General features: G+C 47.3%; 1 protein-coding gene across 1 annotated transcript in view; it reads left to right on the top strand.

The window, feature by feature from the left end:
• Positions 1-12,756, top strand: part of SOS2 (SOS Ras/Rho guanine nucleotide exchange factor 2) — a 107,838-nt gene that overhangs the window by 16,442 nt on the left and 78,640 nt on the right. The window lies entirely within an intron of this gene.

Raw genomic sequence — 12,756 nt, forward strand, 5'->3', positions numbered from 1 at the left:
GACTGGTTTATGAATGTTCTAATTCTTGACATCTGATTTGTGTCCATTTATTCTTTTACGTAGAGACTGTCCAGTTTGACCAATGTACATGGCAGAGGGGCATTGCTGGCACATGATGGCATATATCACATTGGTAGATGTGCAGGTGAACAAGCCTCTGATAGTGTGGCTGATGTTATTAGGTCCTGTGATGGTGTCCCCTGAATAGATATGTGGACACAGTTGGCAACGGGCTTTGTTGCAAGGAGAGGTTCCTGGGTTAGTGGTTCTGTGGTGTTGTGTGTTGTTGCTGGTGAGTATTTGATTCAGGTTGGGGGGCTGTCTGTAAGCAAGGACTGGCTTGTCTCCCAAGATTTGTGAGAGTGATGGGTCGTCCTTCAGGATAGGTTCTAAATCTTTGATGATGCGTTGGAGAGGTTTTAGTTGGGGGCTGAAGGTGATGGATAGTGGCATTCTGTTATTATCTTTGTTGGGCCTGTCCTGTAGTAGGTGACTTCTGGGTACTCTTCTGGCTCTGTCAATCTGTTTCTTCACTTCCACAGGTAGGTATTGTAGTTGTAAGAGTGCTTGATAGAGATCTTGTAGGTGTTTGTCTCTGTCTGAGGGGTTGGAGCAAATGCAGTTGTATCGTAGAGCTTGGCTGTAGACGATGGATCATGTGGTGTGGTCTGGTGACAGCGGGAGGCATGTAGGTAGGAATAGCGGTCAGTAGGTTTCCGGTATAGGGTGGTGGTTATGTGACCATCGCTTATTAGCACTGTAGTGTCCAGGAAGTGGATCTCTTGTGTGGACTGGACAAGGCTGAGGTTGATGGTGGGATGGAAATTGTTGGTTTTAGACAATGGATTGTGTGGTGTGTTCTGGATGAAAGCTGGAGGCATATAGGTAAGTATAGCGGTCAGTAGGTTTCTGGTGAAGAGTGGTGTTTGTGTCCATCACTTATTTGCCTGGTAGTGTCCAGGAAGTGGATCTCTTGTGTGGAGCTGAGGAAGTGTTGTTCTAAGTCAGCCATAAAAATGTTGGCATACTGTGGGGCCATGTGGGTACCCATAGCAGTGCCGCTGATTTGAAGGTATACATTGTCCCCAAATGTGAAATAGTCATGGGTGAGGACAAAGTCACAAAGTTCAGCCACCAGGTTTGCCGTGACATTATTGGGGATACTGTTCCTGATGGCTTGTAGTCCATCTTTGTGTGGAATGTTGGTGTAGAGGGCTTCTACATCCATAGTGGCCAGGATGGTGTTATCAGGAAGATCACCGATGGATTGTAGTGTCTTCAGGAAGTCAGTGGTGTCTCGAAGATAGCTGGGGGTGCTGGTAGCGTAGGGCCTGAGGAGGGAGTCTACATAGTCAGACAATCCTGCTGTCAGGGTGCCAATGCCTGAGATGATGGGGTGTCTAGGATTTCCAGGTTTATGGATCGTGGGTAGCAGATAGAATACCTCAGGTCGGGGCTCCAGGGGTGTGTCTGTGCAGATTTGAACTTGTGCTTTTTCAGGGAGTTTCTTGAGCAAATGCTGTAGTTTCTTTTGGTAACTCTCAGTGGCATCAGAGGGTAATGGCTTGTAGAAAGTGGTGTTGGAGAGCTGCTGAGCAGCCTCTTGTTCATATTCCGACCTATTCATGATGACAACAGCACCTCCTTTGTCAGCCTTTTTGATTATGATGTCAGAGTTGTTTCTGAGGCTGTGGATGGCATTGTGTTCTGCACGGCTGAGGTTATGGGGCAAGTGATGCTGCTTTTCCACAATTTCAGCCCGTGCACGTCGGCGGAAGCACTCTGTGTAGAAGTCCAGTCTGTTGTGAGCATTGTAAACACCTCGCACATTATCCTGGATTATATACAGAACTGGGCTAAAAGATGCCAGCACGAGGAGGGTTTTGATGAGGACATGGACACAGACGTTCCTGAAAGCATAGGCTGTGGCAATTGGGACATCATGGTGGCAGTGGGGCTGGTTGATGCAGTGGGGCTGGTTGATACAGTGGAACGCCGATTCTGGGCCAGGCAAACAAGCACAGACTGGGGGTACCGCATAGTGTTGCAGGTATGGGATGATTCACAGTGATTGTGAAACTTTCACATGCGTAAGGCCACTTTCCTGGAACTCTGTGAGTTGCTTTTCCCCACCCTGAAGCGCAGGAATACCAAGATGAGAGCTGCCCTGGCAGCTGAGAAGTGAGTGGCGATAGCCCTGTGGAAGCTTGCAACGCCTGACTGCTCCAGGTCAGTCGGGAATCATTTTGGAGTGAGCAAGTCTACTATGGGGGCTGCTGTGATGCAAGTAGCCAATACAATCATTGGCGTTCTGTTATCGAGGGTAGTGACGCTTGGAAATGTGCAGGTCATAGTGGATGGCTTTGCTGCAATGGGGTTCCCTAACTGTGCTCAGGGCCGGTGTAACCACTAGGCGAACTAGGTGGCTGCCTAGGGTGCCAAGATTTGGGGGCGCTGAAAAGCGGTGCCCCCTGATTTTTTTTTTTTACACTATTGCTTAGGGGCAGGTACCTGTCAGTCTCCAGCGCTCGGGCTGTGCCAGGGCCAGCAGCCTCTTCACCTCGGAGTCTCCCCTGCTTGCCCGGGGGCTACTCCTCCTCTCAGGCTCCCCGACCATGGCTGCCCAGGAGGATGCGGGGGGGGGGAGGGGGCACCATTGCAGAGGAGATGCAAGGGGCCGGGCTCGGCTGGGGCCCTGCACCTGCCGGCTGAGAGCAGCAGGAACCGGGTGCTGCTCGGGGGGAGCCGGGTGGCCCGAGCCCCGCTTGGTGGCGGCAGCCTCCGAAGCAGCAGGGGCAGGCGGGGAGCGTAGCCCGCCATGGGGCGGGAGAGGCCGTGCTGTTGCTGCTGTTTCCCGGCCCTGCCGCGCGGCCTCTCCTGTTACCTGCCCCACCAGCCTCAGTGCCCTGCCCCATACTGTCAGCCACCCCAAGCTCACTGTGACACCAGCTCCCCTTGGCAAAGGGCCCCCGATCTTCACAAACAGCTGTCACCGCAGGCCTGACAAACTCGCTGCACCCCACATGTCTTACAGGGCACTTACCCACAAAGAGGAACATGGAAGGGATCTACCCAAGGCTGGTAACTTGTCAAGAGTGAGAATCCTTGTGAGATGTGTGCATGGGTAATATTGAAGGAATCATATATTTACCCTAAAAGTCTGCTTTATAGACTTGGAGTAGAAATTAGTCACCAGGGGGTAATGGCCCTTTGGGGCAAGGAGGATTTGTCACCCTGCCTAACCTGGATGGTGATGCAATGCAAGGCTCAATTATTTAGCTTTGCACAATAGTAAGACTTTGAATGGGACACATCAGAGGCAATGGCAAACAATTGAAATGCCTTAAAGGTAAAAAAAGAAACATTACAACAGCCGTTACCTGTTCTGACAGGCTGTTTATAATGCTAAGTTTACTAGTTTTTGGAGGTTGTCGGGGGAGGGGAGGGGGGTGGAGCGCAAGGTGGAAGTTTTGCTTAGGGTGCAAAATATTGTTGCACCGGCCCTGACTGTTGTGGGGCAATGGATGGAACACATATCCCCATCTTGGCACTGGACCACCTTGCCAACCAGTACATGAACCGCAAGGGGTACTTCTGAATGGTGCTACAAGCACTGGTGGATCACAAGGAACGTTTCACCGACATCAACTTGGGATGGCCGGGAAAGGTGCAAGACGCTCGCATATTTAAGAACTCCAGGCTGTTCTAGCAGCTGCAAGAAGGGACTTACTTCCCAGACTAGAAAATTATCATTGGGGATGTTGAAATGCCAATAGTTATCCTTTGGGATCCAGCCTACCCCTTAATGCCATGGCTCATGAAGCCTTACACAGGCAGCCTGGAGAGTGGTAAGGAGCAGTTCAGCTATAGGCTGAGCAAGTGCAGACTGGTGGTAGAATGTGCCTTTGGACTTCTAAAAGCATGCTGGTGCTGTTTGCTAACTAGGTCAGACCTCAGCGCAACCAACATTCCCATTGTTATTGCTGCTTGCTGTGTGCTCCATAATATCTGTGAGAGTAAGGGGGAGACGTTTCGGGCGGAGTGGGAGGTTGAGGCAAATCGCCTGGCGACCGATTTTGAGCAGCCAGACACCAGGGCGATTAGAAGAACACAGCAAGACGCACTGCGCGTCAGAGAGGCTTTGAAAGCCAGTTTCATGACTGGCCAGGGTTCGGTGTGACCGTTGTGTGTGTTTCTCCTTGATGCAAACCTGCCCCCTTTGTTGATTTTAATTCCCCGTAAGCCAACCACCCTCCCCCCTTCGAAATAAAGTAACTATTGTTTTGAAACCATGCATTCTTTCTTTATTAATTAAAAAAAAAAAGAGAGAGAGATAGTGGACAAGGTAGCCTGGGTGGGGTGGGGGAGGAGGGAAGGACAAGGCCACATTGTTTATTGTAGCCACACTAAAAATCAAACTTCTGATTTGAATGACAGTCTTCTGTTGCTTGGGCCATCCTCTGGAATGGAGTGGCTGGGTGCCCGGAGCCTCTCTTCTCCCCGTGCGCCCTCCCCTCCCCCCGGCGTTCTTGGGCGTCTGGGTGAGGAGGCTATGGAACATGGGGAGGAGGGTAGGCGGTTATACAGTGTATGCAGCGGGGGGTCTGTGCTCTTGTTGGCTTTCCTGCAGCTCCATCGGACGCTTCATCATGTCAGTTTGCTCCCCCATTAGCCTCAGCATCGTGTCCTTTCTCCGCTCTTCACGCTCACTTAATTCTTTCCTGGCCTCTGCCACTGAATGCCTCCATGCATTAAGCTGCGCCCTATCAGTGCGGGAGGACTGCATGAGCTCAGAAAACATGTCATCGCGAGTACGTTTTTTTTTCGCCTTCTAATCTGCAATAACCTCAGGGACGGAGATGATAGGGAGAGTGTAGAAACATTTGCACCTGGGGGGAGATGGAAAGGGAGAGTAAAATTTAAGATGATACATTTCTGAGAACAAAAGGGAGACTCTTTCACAGTGAATCAAGCAATTCACAGCAGACAGCACATGTGCTTTAGGTACAAGGTCACATTTTGCCTTTTATAATGAGCGCCTGCCGGTATGTTGACACATCACACACGGCTGGGCAACAGAATTCGGTTTCCAGGCAGCCATGGTAAGCCTTTTGGTACGTGGGGTTGGCTTCTTACGCCTTCATAACATGTAGGAATGTTTTCAAACTGCAGTGCCCTCCTTTCCCAGAGCAAGCAATGGTTTGGGTTTCACATTTAAAAGGAGGGGCTGCGGTTTTCGGGTGGATGTGCAGCATACACCTACCCCCTCCCTGCTGCATGACTATTCTCCAGGATGATCCCTTCACCCCTCCCTCCCCGCCACGTGGCTGTTCTCTGGGGTGACCCCTTTTAGCCAAGTGCAAACAGCCCAGCATGAACAGGGTCCTTTTTCCGTTCCCTTAAACCCTGTACTGTCGTTACAAATGTGCATTCACCAGAGGTGCCTTCTCCAGCTTCAGGGGCGGGGATCCTGCCTTGGGAGGGTATTGGCTCCAGGATGATGAAAAGGTCCTGGCTGCCGGGGAGAACAGATTCACTGCTTGCCTGCTGCGCATTCTCCTCCTCCTCTTCCTTCTCCATGTTCTGTGAGACTCCCCCCTTGCAGGTGTCCACACAGTGGTGGGATAGTGGTAGGGTTCCCCCCTAGAATGCCATGCAGCTGATCATAGAAGCAGCATGTATGGGGCTCTGACCCGGAGCGACCGTTTGCCTCCTTTGTCTTTTGGTAGGCTTGCCTGAGCTCCTTAACTTTTATGCGGCACTGCTGTGTGTCCCTGTTGTAGCCTCTGTCCAACATGCCCTGTGAGATTTTGGCAAATATATTTGCATTTCTTCTTTTTGATCGGAGTTTGGCCTGCACATATGCTTCTCCCCATACAGCAGTCGGATCCAGTGTCTTCCTTTCGGTCCATGCTGGAGCTCGTTTGCAATTCTGGGGGGACTGCATGGTCACCAGTGCTGCTGAGTTCGCCACACTGACCAAACAGGAAATGAAATTCAAAAGTTCGTGGGGCTTTTCCTGTGTACCTGGCTAGTGCATCGAAGTTCAAAGCGCTGTCTAGAGCGGTCACAATGGAGCACTCTGGGATAGCTCCCGGAGGCCAATACCATCGATTTGCATCCGCACTACCCCAAATTTGACCCAGCAAGGTCGATTTTAGCGCTACTCCCCTCGTCAAGGAGGAGTACAGAAGTCGATTTTAAGAGCCCTTTAGGTCAACAGAACGGGGTTGGTTGTGTGGATGCAGTCATTTTTAAATGGACCTAATGCAGATAAATTTGACCTGACCCTGTAGTGTAGACCAGGCCTCAGGGTCTCTGCACCACATTCTATGGATATTTTAAAAAATCTCTACAATGCAAAACGTGGGATGTCTGCCTGAATGCAGTGTAGTTGTAGAGATTTGAAAAAGAGCTCATGTGGCTCAAAAGCTTGTCTCTCTCACCAGCAGAAGTTGGTCCAGTACAAGATATTATCTCACCCACCGTGTGTCTTGGGTGTCTGCCTGCACAGTTATGAGCTGAAGGAGGAGTAGACTTACCTATGGGGTACAGTTAGTATGGTTAAGGGTTCCTGTTCGTGCAGCATAATACCACTATGCATAGCTACTTGCAGGAATCAAACTGTGTCAGACCAGGCAGGTAGGAGGTTTGGCATACTGTTAAGATTCTCCTGTTAACTGACTAACCATGTGTTTTGTGGATATTAACTGTTTTTAGCTAACCTTGTCTCAAGCCATTTAAAGACATTTAAAAATAAATTTAAAAAATTGTTGTATAGGCAGATCATCTGTTACTTAAATTTTTTTTGCTGAAAAGCCCCTTACACATGCTAACAGGGGAGCAGCAAAATAGTTAAATTTTGTAAAGGGACATTTTCTTTAAAAGATGCTGTGTTAGAAACTGCATTTAAAAATTAGTATTGTCACGTTAAAAAAAAAAATCAAGTTGACAATGTCTTTAACTCGTTTATATACCTAACTCCTTAACTGTCCAAATCCCCTTTTTCGTTGGCTATTAGGCGTGACCATTTTCCAGCTAAACTGGGCAACTGGTGCATTGCAGACTTGTTAGACCCTTGTTCAGTGAAAGACAGTCACTAATATGGCAGCACCTGACTGCTTTATTTCCCCCCACCTTCCCTCCCAAAGTGTAAGTTTAAATCACGTGGAGAGAGAGAGAGACATTATGGGTTGGGAGGTAGAGTTTCCTGTACATTAAAGGGCACCATTATCTTTCTTTTCCTTATGAAGAGATGGGAAAACACACTCTAAAATGAGAGAGAGAGAATGAATCTGCTTTAGAGCTCTGTTTCCTGGGTTTTAACATTTTGGTATCAGGCAGGTCAAGAGCTTCTTTTATTGGCAGTGATTTATTTATTTTTGACTCGTACACAGTGCATGGAAATACTGACGAGTGTTGGCAAGACCTTACGCTGCTTGAACTAGTAAATATGTAACTTGAATATTTTAATCACTTTGCTGGCTCCCAAATTTATAAAGTCGGTTCTTGAAGTTAATCAAAAAGCATTAAAGTAGCACTGCAAAATTTTATTCACCCACTTATTTAGGGCGAGTAACTTCTTTGTGAAAGAAGTAAAATATCATTCATTTCTCAATTATAATCAGTCCGTATTGGAAAAGGTGGGCGAGTAGAATTCCTGTGCCTGGTCTGGTAAACTTTTGTGACAATCTTGCAAGGCTGTAAAATTTAACAAAGGTGTTTTATTTAAATATTTTTCCATAAACAGGTGTGTGAACTTTTTGCCATTGTACTAACAGGTTTGTGGTAGGCATTCGTTTTCCTTTGAAACAGGAAAATAATTCTCCAGTATCTCAGATGAACAGAGGGACGCAATTTTCTGAAAAAGCAAGTGATGGTTTGAATGCAAATAGAGAAGTGGGATATTTCAGTCTAACCTTCCAAGAAAATAAATTCATGTTTTTAGCATAATTTCTTTATAAAACACTTGTGTTTAATATTGGATCTTTGGATAGCATTTTTTAGTTTGTTATAAACAATAAACTCCTGTTTTGTTTGTTTGTTCTCATTACAAGGCTAGTTTTTTTTGTCAGTGATATGTTAGTTTTGGAAAGGGTCCCTTGTAGCAAGTGGTTATGGACCTTGTCTTGCCAGACCTTGTTGTGATGTGAAATATATCTATGCAGTGCAAACAAAATACAGGCTCATTTTAATAATCCAGGCTAAAAAGAAAATTATTTTCAGTTCTTCTTTTACTCTTAGTAGTTGTTACTTAAATTTTGTTGTTGTTTTAGAGGCAATTGTTGTCTCTTGTTCTATATTCAGGATTTAATTGGACATAATCCCAAAAGAGAAACCCAATTTGTCCCCAAACTTGATACCATCAGTTTCATCCTTGGAATAGGTGCACCGTGATTTTCTCTGAGGTGACTTCTTTTCCAAGCATTTAGCAGCAGAAATGTTAGTGTCATCAAGAAGGAATTCTGAAGCTTTGCTTCATCTAGGCAGCTGCCCATTTCCTTGATTTACTTCTCCAGAGTAATCCTTGCATGGTGTAGTGACCTATCAGGCAGAGTTAGGGATAAAATGTCTACATTCATCTCTAAGCTCTATAGCAATCCTTTCCTAGCTAGTGCTTCCATGGATGCAGTGAAAATCTTAACCAGAACCCTCGCAATCTATGAGGCAGCCTGTAGTTAACTAAAGACTACTCCCTTGAAAGGAACTATCCATGTGAAGGGGGTACTGGACTCACTCAAATTTGCAAGTGATAAACTCCTGAGGAGGCATTAGAAGGGGAAAAAGAGCTGTTCAAAAACACCCTATGAAAAAGAAAAGCATGGCCTTCCAGCCCAAGGAAGGACTTCAGGCCAGGTTCAAGGTATATCTGTTTTTTCAGCTTGACTTATGTTTATGCTTGACTGCATAAGCATAAAGCTCTTCAACCCCCTCTTGCCCAATGCATGGTTTGTATTCATAGATATTAAGGTCAGAAGGGACCATCATGATCATCTGACCTCCTGCACAATGCAGGCCACAGAATCTCACCCACCCACTCCTGCAATAAACCTCTCACCTATGTCTGAGCTATTGAAGTCCTCAAATCATGGTTTAAAGACTTAAAGGTGCAGAGAATGCTCCAGCAAGTGACCCGTGCCCCACGCTACAGAGGAAGGCGAAAAACCGCCAGGTATGTCCTGTCTTATAACGTGGTAGCTTGCTAGTGCAAGACTGACAACTCCCCCTGGTTTTAAAATATTTCTGACCCTTAACGGCAGCAGTAGTGGGCTAGAACACGAGTCTAGCCTCCTCTTGACCAGCGCATGCTATCCCCTGCTGATCAGAAATGCTGCCCTCCAAGCAATCCAGTCAGTTCCTTTTTGACTGACGTCAGTGAAGGAGCTTTGCACAGGAAAAAAATTTACCTTCAACCATCACTCCACTTTCCTACAGAGCCTCGTCACTATCCTTTCCTTATTTATACCCTGCTTTTCAGTCAAACCTAACTGGTTATTTAAAATGTTGAGATCTTGGTCTTTGGTGCTTGTGCGTACTTTTATAATGTCTCCGCATCTAATTTTGTTTGCTGCTTTGATGCTCAGGCATTGCTAGCCTTCAGTCGGCTTTAGTCCGGTTTTTGTTTGTGCCCGTGCCTTGGCATTGTTCACTGTTCTCAGTGCATCAGTACCGTCTCACCTTGGCTCTTTTGTTGGTCTGGCAACCCCTCAGAGCCCTCCTTGAGACATCACAGGCTGACTTCCAGAACTCCAGTAGGAGGCTGGCCTGGGGAGGGCTTTGAAGGGAAGGTAAACCCTGGAAGCGAAGTCTGAGTTGTTCAAGACGTGAGTGGTAGGCCTCAGTGCCAGCAGTGCTCGTTGGTGCAAACCCAGCCCCGCCCCATGTACCCCAGCAGGGCTCCTGCTGCACCAGAGTCCTTGCCCCATGAGCAATGAACCTGAGGTCTCCACTAAGTCGTTTGCTCCAAGCGCTGGAGTCCCAAGTGCCTTGAAGTCTTGAGCTCAGGCTCATGGGATATGGTGGGCGGGGGGAGCCCCTGTTACAAAGGATTGGGACAGGAGGTGCTTGGGCGGGCTGGCTCCATGATTTGTCTCTGTCAAAGCTTCCTACTATACAGGCAGTTCAGAATCTGAGCTGGGTTTTTCCATACTGGACTCATGTAGCAACCTGGCTTGTTCACCTCTAGTCCTCTGTAGGCCTCATGGTAGCCTCACAGTACCAGTTTCAGGTCATTTCTCTTATCCTATATTGGCAGGGAGAGGATCTCTTGACTAAAAATGCTGCTTGGACTCCAAGTCAGGAGAGACCAAAGGTTCAGTGACTCTCCTAGTCCCATCAAGTTTTGCCATCTGCAACAGTTGAGAACCACATCTTATCCATCAAGCTGAGTATCTGGCATTAGCTACTCACCCATAACTAGGGTAGCTTGCTCTATCCCAGCCCAGGTTCCTCTCTCTGACAGCTTGGCTCCTGACAGGCGAGAGCTCTGTAGTATGGTGTATCTGAACAGATGGTTTGTGTCCTGGCCTCTTGAGAACCATCCACTGAATAGACTTCAAATTGTAAATTGAAAAGGGTTGTGTCATAATGGAAACAAGGCCATGGGAGCCCTTTTACTTCGCCCCCAAACTGATTACTTTCACGTTTATTCTGAGCTGTCAAAAGTATCAGTGCCTGCAGCCCTATGTGATCAGGTTAATGGGGAGCATGATGCATTCAGAGATCCTCTGCCTTAGTCTTCTGTGTCATGGGATATCCGTGTGGTCTTGACAAAGCAGGTGAAAGCTCTGTTTGAGCTATGCATTCAGTTCATAAAGGAAGAGATCTTAACACTAGGGACTGGTGCACCTTTATACTAAATTTGATAAGGATAATGTAGTCTCAACTGAGATACCTTTTCACGGTGATAATAGAGTTCTACCGTAGTGAGATGAGTGCTCAGCACCTCCCCCCTGCCACAAACAGAAGTTTCACGGGGTGCAGGGAGGAGCGAGGATGCGGTGTGCTCGGGGGAAAGGGCGGAGCTGGGTGTGGAGGGGTGGGTGGGAAGAGGCGGGGCCTGGGCCAAAGCCGGGGGTTGAGCACCCTTCGGCAGTTTGAAAAGTCTGCACCTGTGATCTGAGCGACTTCAAGTCCTGCACTAAGCAATGTGACCGCCAATCTGTCAGGTGACGTTTGTTCTCTCAACTTCTCAAAGGTTCTCTCAACTCCCATGCGCAGTGGAGTATCTTGTTTTGGCAGGATTTTTATAAATGTTCTTTTATTGTAATGTGTTTATACTAGAGAAGTCCAGGTCAAAGAAATGCACCTTGCACTTGGAGTGGAAAGTGGTGAGGTTTCTGATTTTCCTTAGTTCTTGGGAGAATTCATTCCCTAGTCTCGAACTGTCCCCGAAGGAAGAGATCTGTGTAGCTCAAAAGCTTGTCTTTCTCACCAACAGAAGTTGGTCCGATAAAATATATTACCTCACCCACCTTGTCTCTCTAACCATGGTCTTTGTCCTGGAGCTTGATGGTATTTTAGATATCCTGGGCCCAGGCCATGGAGTACATCTTTCGTTACTATCCCTCCTCTGAAAAGTCCATGTTAATATGGAATGATTAAGTATTAGTGATCCATCTTAGAAGATATTGTTTGAAAGAAACCCTTTTGAAGGTCAGAATCTTTCAATGTGAACAGGGAGCTCCCTTTGTCTTCAGAAGGAGAAACCTGCATGGATCAGAGGAACAGAACTTGACCTCACGGATGTAATCTTTAGACTGTGAGCTCTTGAGATCAAGGACTATCTGTCTTTTGTGTCTAGAAAGCACCTAGTGACTATTGCCATCAATAAATAACCATGTAAAGTCACTTATTGAGTTGACTTAATCTATAATTTGCATGGGAAAATGGGGAATTTCCCTTGTTGATTGTGTACTGTGTGGCTTTTTTATGGGGAGGCTATAATTTAAATCTAAGTATTGCTTTTTCCGGATTCGTATCCTGCTGAGATGAATGGGGAATCTGGATGGTCTCTCAGGGCTTGGCTACACTTGCGAGTTAGAGCACATTAAAGCAGCCCCAGGTGCCTTAGCTCACTCCCGTCCACACTGGCAAGGCACGTAGAGCGCTCTGACTCCACAGCTAGAGCAATCCTGGTACTCCACCTCGGCAAGAAGATTAATGCTTGTTGCGTAGTGGCTGAAATGCCCGGCGTCAGTGTGAACGAGGTGTTGCATTACTGCGCTCTGATCAGCCTCCGGAAACGTCCCATAATCCCCTTAAGTCAAGTGGCCGCTCTTCTCATTGTTTTGAACTCACCTAGGAATGCGGATATGCCCTTTGAAAGCTCCGTTTCTGACAGCTGTTCCAAGACAAAGCAAGCAGTTACTGTGGAATGCTGTGTGGGAGAGAGAGAGGGAGGGGGAGATCTGCTGCTGTCTGAACTTACAAGACAGCACGCTGACATGTTTTCAGCCCCCAAAAACATACTCTCTCCCCCCACATACACACAACACACTTCCTGTCACACTCCACGTCCCCCATTTGAAAAGCACCGGTTGCAGTTAATTGCATGCTGGGATAGCTGCCCATAATGCACCGCTCCCAATGCCGCTGCAAATGTGGCCATGCCAGTGCACTTGTAGCTGTCAGTGTGGACAGATTGCAGCGCTTTCCCTACTGCGCTCTACGAAGGCTGGTTTAACTCAAAGTGCTCTACATCTACAAGTGTAGCCATGCCCTCAGTGTTTGTGAAATTTGAGAAAAGAGATCCAG

Source organism: Lepidochelys olivacea (genome assembly GCF_965140295.1).
Source record: "Lepidochelys olivacea isolate rLepOli2 genome assembly, chromosome: 6".
Lineage (NCBI taxonomy): Eukaryota > Metazoa > Chordata > Testudines > Cheloniidae > Lepidochelys > Lepidochelys olivacea.